Here is an 8,508-nt window from a genome sequence, read left to right as displayed (position 1 = left end):
CAGCTAACTCTCATGTTCTGCAGATTCCCTTCAAATGATCTGAAAAAGAAGCACTGTGAAGAAATGACTCTGGCATATTGGGATAATGTTGAATTGATCTGTCTTGTTTCACTGCTTGATGTCTTCCTGTAAGCCACCCATTTGGAAAGTAAACCTTCAAAATGACTACTGATCTGACTGTTATCATTAAAACATTTTTTAGTAGAGTAACTGTTTATGAAATTGGAAAGTGAGACTTTCCAGGAAACCTTGGGAAATGTGTGAAGTTCTCCTGAGTATTATAAATATTTGATCAAATGTGTTTTGTATCTTCCATTTACCATATATTTGAAGTATTTGTTGTATGTCAAAAACTTTTTTCTTTAAATGAGGGTGTTTTTTTTTCTTCCCCTTTCCCCATTCTGTTTTCGTTAGCTACTTTACCTTAGTGTAAGTTACTTGTTTTTCGGTCCTATCTGACTCTTCATGACTCCATTTGGGATTTTCTTGACAAAAGTGCTGGTGCTTTGCCATTTCTTTCTCTAGTTTATTTTGCAGATGTGGAAATTGGGACAAACAAGTTTAAGTGACTTGCCCAGGGTTACCAAGCTAGTAAATTTCTGAGACCAGATTTGAACCCCGGAAGATGAGTCTTCTGGACTCTGGGGGTAGTGCTCTATCTACTGTTACTACCTACCTCCTTTGACAGGCTATTTTTCTCTGTTTACTACATATTACTTCCCTTCAGGTATCCTAAGATCCAGCCAAACTTGTCTTATTGCTATTGCTTACATGCAATGCTCCAACACCCTCTTTTTACTTTTATACTGGCTATATGTCCCTCATTCCTGGAACATACTCCAGTCTTTTAGAATTCCTATCTTCATCCAAAGCTCAGTTCAAGCACTGCATCCTATTTGAGACTGGTCTTGATCCTTTTGAGTTGTTAGGGTTTCCTCCCTTAAGTTACCTTGTAGTCATTTTGAGTATATTTTATGCTTGTGTGCACATTCTATTTACTCTGATAGAAGCTTCTTGAAGACAGGAGAGATTCCATTTCTATCTTTGTAAGATTCCAGTGTCTACTACCAAATATCTGGTGCCAAGGAAGCACTTAGTAAATGCTTATTTCTTGACTGATTGATTTTTCTTGACTCATCTAAGCTACATGCTGACCTTGAGGCTCTTCCCTTGACTCTCCTCTATTCTCACTCTGTGAAGTTAGTCTAGACACTTGATAGCTTCTATTTTAAAGGAGGTTTAAAATTTTATCATTCTCCATTATCCCTTTGAACAATTGTAAATCTTTAGCTCAAAATCTATTATTTTTCTCTGAATACTTTGCCATCGTTCCATTAGCCTGCACACATCTTTCTTTCACTTTCTGTCATTGTCATTGAAGTGATCGTCTCAGCAAAGATATTAGATGGCACACCTTTTTCTCTCCTATAAAGCATACTATTGATAAACTTTTACTAGAAATCCTTTATATTATTCTTACAATTGTTTCTTCCTATTTCCTAAAGCTAAATTCTTTTGATTTCTGTCTAATTTAAATTTTTGTAGGTTTTCTCATGATATATTAATCCCTTTTCTCTTTTCTCCTTTCTATTCCCATTCAAACTATTTCCCAAATCAATGACCATATCAATTGCCTGCTTCTTGCATTATCCTTGCTTCTCTTTAATATCAGTTTCAAGCTGTTTACCTTCCATTTCTGGATTGTCTTTAAATCTATTCATACTTCCATTGCTTCTTGGACCTTTCTTTCTCAGATTTTCCCATGTAACTAATGATTTGCTTCAGTCACTTTTCTTATGTAAAAGACTGTAAGTTTCTCTGTTAGCCATTATTTACTTAGAAAAGTGGAGTTAAACCATATATAAGTCTGTGTATTTGTCTTTTATAATGCTTATCTCTGTCTAATTGCTCAACCTGCACATTTATATCTTTCAAAGGAGTGAATTTTATCATGAAAATTTAGGTAGGTTATCGATAAAGTGGAGTGCCTCCAAAGGTGGGCAACCAGAGTGGTGAAGGCCTTGGCTCCACATTATTTGAAGATAAGGTGAGAGACAATAGATGAATAAGAGACAATGAATGAAAAAATACACCTTGTCTTAATAAATAAATGCTAAGCACTTTGGGGAAACAATGTAGAAGAACTATGCAGTTATAGAACAACCAAATTGATGTCTATTTTTAAAAGAAAATTCAGTAAGACAACAAATATTTATTAAACATTTACATACCAGTCACTATGCCAAGTCCAGGGGATAAAAAAAAAAACGTAAAAAGTAGTCCTTGTCCTCAAGAAACTCTCATTCTAATGGAATGGAAGACAATGTGGGAATAACTTCTATAGGGAGTAGGTGAAAGTCATTTCAGAGCAAAAAGAATTAGTAGCTATGGGGACCACAAAGGCCTTCTATAGAAGATAGGATTTGAGCCAAATCTGGAAGGAGAGAAGCTAGGTAAAGAAGGAGAGTATTCTAAGCATGAAAGGTGGAACAGAGATGTGAGATGGAGTTTCATTTGTGAGGAACAGCAGGTAGGCTAGTGTGGTTGCGTTACAGAGTTCTTGAAAGCAAGTCAAGTTTAAGAAGACAGGAAAGGCCAGAAAGGTCCAGATTATGAAGAGCTTTAAATGATAGGATATTTTATATTTGATCCTGGAAGCAACAGGAAACCACTGGAGTTTATTGAGTAGGAAGGTTATATGGTCACACTTATGCTTTAGGAAAATTATTTTGCTTTCTCATAAAGTCCTTAGCCTCCATCTGTGCCATTCTAATTTTGAAAGAACTAGTTTCTTCAGTGAGCTTTGGAATCTCCTTTTCCATTTGGGTAATTCTGCTTTTGAAAGCATTCTTCTCCTCATTGGATTTTTGAACCTCTTTTGCCAATTGAGTTAGGCTAGTTTTCAAGGTGTTATTTTCTTCAACATTTTTTTGGGTCTCCTTTAGCAGGGAGCTGATTTGCTGTTCATGCTTTGACTTCATGTCTCTCATTTCTCTTCCCAGCTTTTCCTCCACCTCTCTAACTTGATTTTCAAAATTCTTTTTGAGCTCTTCCACAGCCTGAGCCCATTGGGTGGGCTGGGACACAGAAGCCTTGATTTCTGTGTCTTTGCCTGATGGTAAGCATTGTTCTTCCTCATCAGAAAGGAAGGGAGGAAATGCCTGTTCACCAAGAAAGTAACCTTCTATAGTCTTATTTCTTTTCCCTTTTCTGGGCATTTTCCCAGCCAGTGACTTGACCTCTGAATATTCTCCTCACACCCACCTCGCCTCCTGATCCTCCCAGCCAGCGTTTGGGGTCTGAGATTCAAATGCTGCTTCCAGCCTCAGGGCTTTGGGTGGGGGCAGGGCTGCTATTCAGTGTGAGATTAAGATTAGGTGCTCAGGTCAGGACATGGCCGCCTCTCAAGCTCAGTTCCCTCAGGGAGTTTAACCTTCAACAATGGATCCAGGCTCCTGCCTGCTTGGAGAGCCCCGGTCTGCCGCCGCCCCTCAGCTTCTGTCTCCCGAGGGGGCCCGAGCCATGGGGGCACCCCACTCCCCCTCGACCCGCCAAAGAGACTCTCTCACCGACCCCCATCACCTGTGGGTGGAGGGACTTGTGCGGCCGCTGGAGATCCCGTCCCTGAAGCCCGCTCGGATCTTTTCCTCTCGGTGCTGCAGGCGCGGCAGGGCTGTACTCAGCTCCCAGTCCTGGCGCCCAGTCCGCAGCGTGAAGCACCTTTTCCAAGAGGTTTGCAGGTCTCTCTGGAACAGAAATCTCCCTCGCTCCAATGTTCTGTGGCCTCTGGGTGCAGAATTCGCCCTGAGTTACTTCTTTGTAGTTGTTCTATGGGTTGTGGGTTTGGAGCTATGTGTATGTGCGTCTTTCTACTCTGCCATCTTGGCTCCGCCCCCAGGAAAATTATTTTGGCAGATGAATGGAGGATGGATAGTAGTGGGGAGAGAATTGAGACAGGGAAACAAATTAGAGGACTCTTGCAGTCATCCAGAAGAGAAGCAATTGGGGCCTACACTAGGGTCAAAAGGATCCTTAGCTTTAAAAAGAAAAAATAGCCATAGAAGTTTTCAAGTAAAGTGGATTTCAAACATAATTTAATTTTTTAAAATAATATATACAACATTCCAGATGTACTCATCTACTGGATAAAACATGTATTTGTAAACATTGCTCTTATTATTAGTAAGTCTTTCCCAACCTTAAACCTAAATTTGTGTTTTTGGAATTTCCACCCACTGCTTCCAGTTTTGCCTTCTGGGGCCAAATAAATCATGTTCAATTCTTCCTCCACATGACAGCCTTTTAAATATTTGAAAATAGCTAGCATGTCTCTTCTGTATCATCTCTCCATAAGATTAAAATCTCTGCATTCATAGAATAATAAATTTAGACCTGGAAGGATATTGGAAGACAAAGAATCCAATCTCTCACAGATGAGGAAATTGAGACCTAGAGAGGTTAATTGATTTGCTATTGAGCTATTGAGTGTCTGAGGCAGGATTCTAATTCAGGTCTTACTGACTCAGTGCAACACTCTATCTATTATATCACACTGCTTCCTAATTTCTTCTCATATGACATGGAATCAAGATTATTCACTCTCTGTTTAGCCCTCCTCTGGATGTTCTTCAATATATTAATGTCCTTCCTAAGTTCTGGTGGGCAGAAGAGAACACACTATTTCCAGTGTGGTCTGGCCAGGGCAGAATGCAGAAGAACTATCATTCCCTTAATCTTAGAAGCAGTGCCTCTCTTAGTGTGGCCCAAAGTCCCATATTTTTATTAAACTTTCATTTGACACTATTGACTCACATTGAATTTGTGGTCTACTAAAACCCCCAGCTTTTTTCCAGGCAAAATGTTATTTGATCATGTCCCTCCTCCATGTAATTTGGAGTTGATTCCTTGAACCCAAATAGTAGACTTTATATTCACTCATCTTTATTCTTCTTAAATTTCTTCTTCTGCCCAATTATCTAGATTGTCAAGTTTTCTTTTTTTCTTTTTTAATCTCAAGCCCCTCTTGTAGAATGTTAGCAATATTGGGTTATTAGCAAACTCTGTAAAGGCTGAATTTGTATTTATATCCAAGTCATTGATAAAAGGTTAAACACCACAGGGCCAAGCATATATCCTTTATACTCTCTTTCTAAATAGACATTTAATGACTAATAACTCTCAGCACGACTATTCAACTAATTTTGAATCCATCTAATTATGCAGCTGTCTAGTCATCATCTGTTCATCATTTCTATAAAAATAAAATGATTACTTTAGAAAACCTTGGCTAAAATCTAGATCAATATATGTGAATATATATAATATAATGTAATATTATATATATATGCATATATATATAATATTTTCCTAATCTGCCAATTAGCAATTCTATTAGAAAAGGAAGTAAGGTTAAGCTGACATGATCTGTCTTCCTGAAGCCATGCTGGCTCCCCATGATTACTCTGGCCTTTTCTAGTTGTTCTGTAGCCATCCCTTTAGTTCATTCTAACATTTTGCCAGAAATTGAAGTCAAACTGATTGGCCTATAGCTTTTAGATTCTTTTTCCTTCTTTGAAAATCAAAATACCATTTGCCCTTCTTTTGGCCTTCAGTGCTTCCACCATTCCTCCACAGTCTTTGATATATCACTCGCAGTGGCTCAGCAGTCACACCTGCTCAATTGTTCAATACCCAAGGATGTAGTTTATTGAGGCCTAGATGCTTAATTTCACAGAGGGCAGCAAGGTGTCGCCTTACCAGTTCTAAATTTATCTTGAGTATCACTTCTCTACTAGTAATTTTTGTTCTGTCCTTTACAGTCAATGGGTTATTATCCTCGACAGAGAAAACAGAAGCAAAATAGGAGGTGGACACTTTTTTTCATTAGTTATCATGTCTTTGTCCACCCTACCAGAATCTCTACCCCTTCCTTGATTCTCTTATTTTACAGAATATAATTTTTAAAATTATTTTTAGTTTATCTTTTTACCTGTTTCCTCACATTCCAACCTTCAGTTCTCCTGAGACTTTATTTCATTATACCATACTTTTGTCTTTCTCCTATTACCTTCCTTTGCTTCCATTTTTTGTAAATAATGCTTAAAAATTTAAGTTGGCTAGTGAGTTCTCAATGTTTCCACGTGATTAACTTCAGAGAACTCTTATTTTCCTCTTCATAAGAATTATTCTTTTGTGTCTTCAGAATTTTATTCTTGAGAGCTTCTCAGCTGACTTCCCTTGTTGAATTTTAGTCCATAGTGCTGTACTTCCTCTGAACCTTTCGAAATCTGCACTTAAGATATACACTACATATCATACTATACATGACTTCCCTCTTTATCATGAATTCTGGCAGGGAGAGATAACGTTCACCTAAAGTTTCCATTATTTTCACCCCAGCAACCAGTTCCTATTTTTTCATGAGACTCATGCCTAGAAAAGAATTCTCCCTTCTTGGTTCCTCTACCTTCTGAAGGATTAAATTTTCATTAAGTCAAGAAGTTATAAACTCCTGTGATTTTCGGCACAGAAAAAGTTGCAATAGTTTTCTCAAAGGCTGATATCCTCCATCCCTGCTAAATGGTGGGGGTTTTTTGTACTAGTTATGTGATCTATTTATTGAACTCTTTGTCTTTTCTGTCTAGTAGTATATGCTAATGACAAAATTGCTTCTGTTTCTCTCTCCCCTGTGACTCATCTTCACCCAGATATTCACGCAGAACCCTTTGGTTCATCTATAAGCAGATACGATCTACCTTTGATTTCTGAATTTTCTCCTCAGTATACTTTGTATCATATATCCTCCATTATATCTTTCCTGATTCTTTGGAATAACTTATGCCTAGCCAGGGACAAATTTCAGTCATGTGTCTCACTGCACTAAATTTCAGCGATACCCCTGAGGTCAAATTTGCCTCCTTGTATTTAGAACTCTATTTCATTTTTGCTCACTGCATATGCTGTTCATTTTTATATAGATATTTAAAGTTATGCTATTTATTACGGTGTTCTTGATTTCTGTCTCATGGAAACTTCTGGCTTTTTTAATTACTATTTTTATGCCTTCACCATAGCTACTTTCAATGGCACCTAGTTTGGATATATATGCAGGCAGCTTTCTCCCACCCTTTCCATTTGATGCAAGGAGATTCAGTAGAGAACAGTGTTAGGAAAAACCAAGGAGGAGAGAGTACCAGGAAGAGAAGAAGCTCAACCTTCAAGCAGAATGAGGGCTAACAGTCCTTTAGATTTAGTAATTAAGAGATGACTGGTAACTTTGGAGAGAGCAGTTTCAGTTCAATGATATGGTCAGAAGCCACACTGCATACATTTAAGACATGAGTGAGAAGAGAGGAGGTGATTACACCTAGTGTGTACATCTTATGGAGTTGGGCAAATGAAAGGACAATGTAATAGGTGATGGTTTTTAAGTGAGGGTTTTTAAGGATGGAGATGTAATAGTAGGTAGCAGAGAAGAAACACTGGATTGGAAGTCACTGTAGTTAAGAGAGTGGAAATAGTAAGGCAATCCGATGGAAAAGAAGGGAAAGGATGGGATCAAGGATAAACACACACACACACACACACACACACTCACTCACTCACACACACACACACACACACACACACACACACACACACACATTGTATGTGTATATGTTATCTCCCTTGACTAAGCCAGAAGTGAAGGAGGAGATAGTTGAGTAATATATCTAAGTGATGAATTGAGGAGCAGGGGCGAAGAGGGTTTTTTGTGGACAATGAACCCTTTTTACTGGTGAAGTGTGAGGTAAGATTCTCAGCTAAGAGGGTGGTATGAGGGGATTCTCAGGGAAGCTTGAAAAGAAACGATGTTTGCAATGCCTACTGTGAAGAGTAGGATCATGACTTGATTAGGCAGGAAAAGAATGATTGCTTTAGTGCAGTGTTTGCCCAAATGAGATTAGAAAACATAAATTAGTAGTTGACCCAGTTGTCACAATTTCATGATTTTCTTCAGTTCTTTTCAGTAACATGTGAATAGGAGCAAAAGGATGAGGAAGGTGAGGATAATCCATGGCTGTGGTATGGCAAAGAATGATTGTCTACACCATAATAGAGCAAGAGTTATTAGAGGGCAGGTAGCATTGAACTGGTTCTTGAAAGACTGAAATGGGAGAGGAAGAGAGAAAGGACAAAGGATTAGATTACCAGGGTGGGGAACGTGCAGCCTAGGGTGGCCCTTTAACTGAACTCAAACTGCTCAGAACAAATTCACTTAATAAAAGGATTTGTTCTGTAAAACTTGGACTCAGTCAAAAGACTGCAGGCAAGGACCTAGAAGGCCACATATGGCCTCAAGGCTGCAGGTTTTCTACCCCTGGGCTAGAAGAAATGGAAAACACAATGAGAATGGAGCTCAGGATTAAGGCTCAAAAGGCTTAGGAAAACATGAAATGATAAAAGATTGTGATCAGATAAAATAATTGTGTAGTATATGAACATGGAAGAAAAACACTTGTGGGTGAT

This window comes from Notamacropus eugenii, chromosome 2, assembly GCF_028372415.1.
Source record: "Notamacropus eugenii isolate mMacEug1 chromosome 2, mMacEug1.pri_v2, whole genome shotgun sequence".
NCBI lineage: Eukaryota > Metazoa > Chordata > Mammalia > Diprotodontia > Macropodidae > Notamacropus > Notamacropus eugenii.
The sequence above is the reverse complement of the archived record's forward strand: the minus strand, read 5'-3'. Positions refer to the sequence as shown.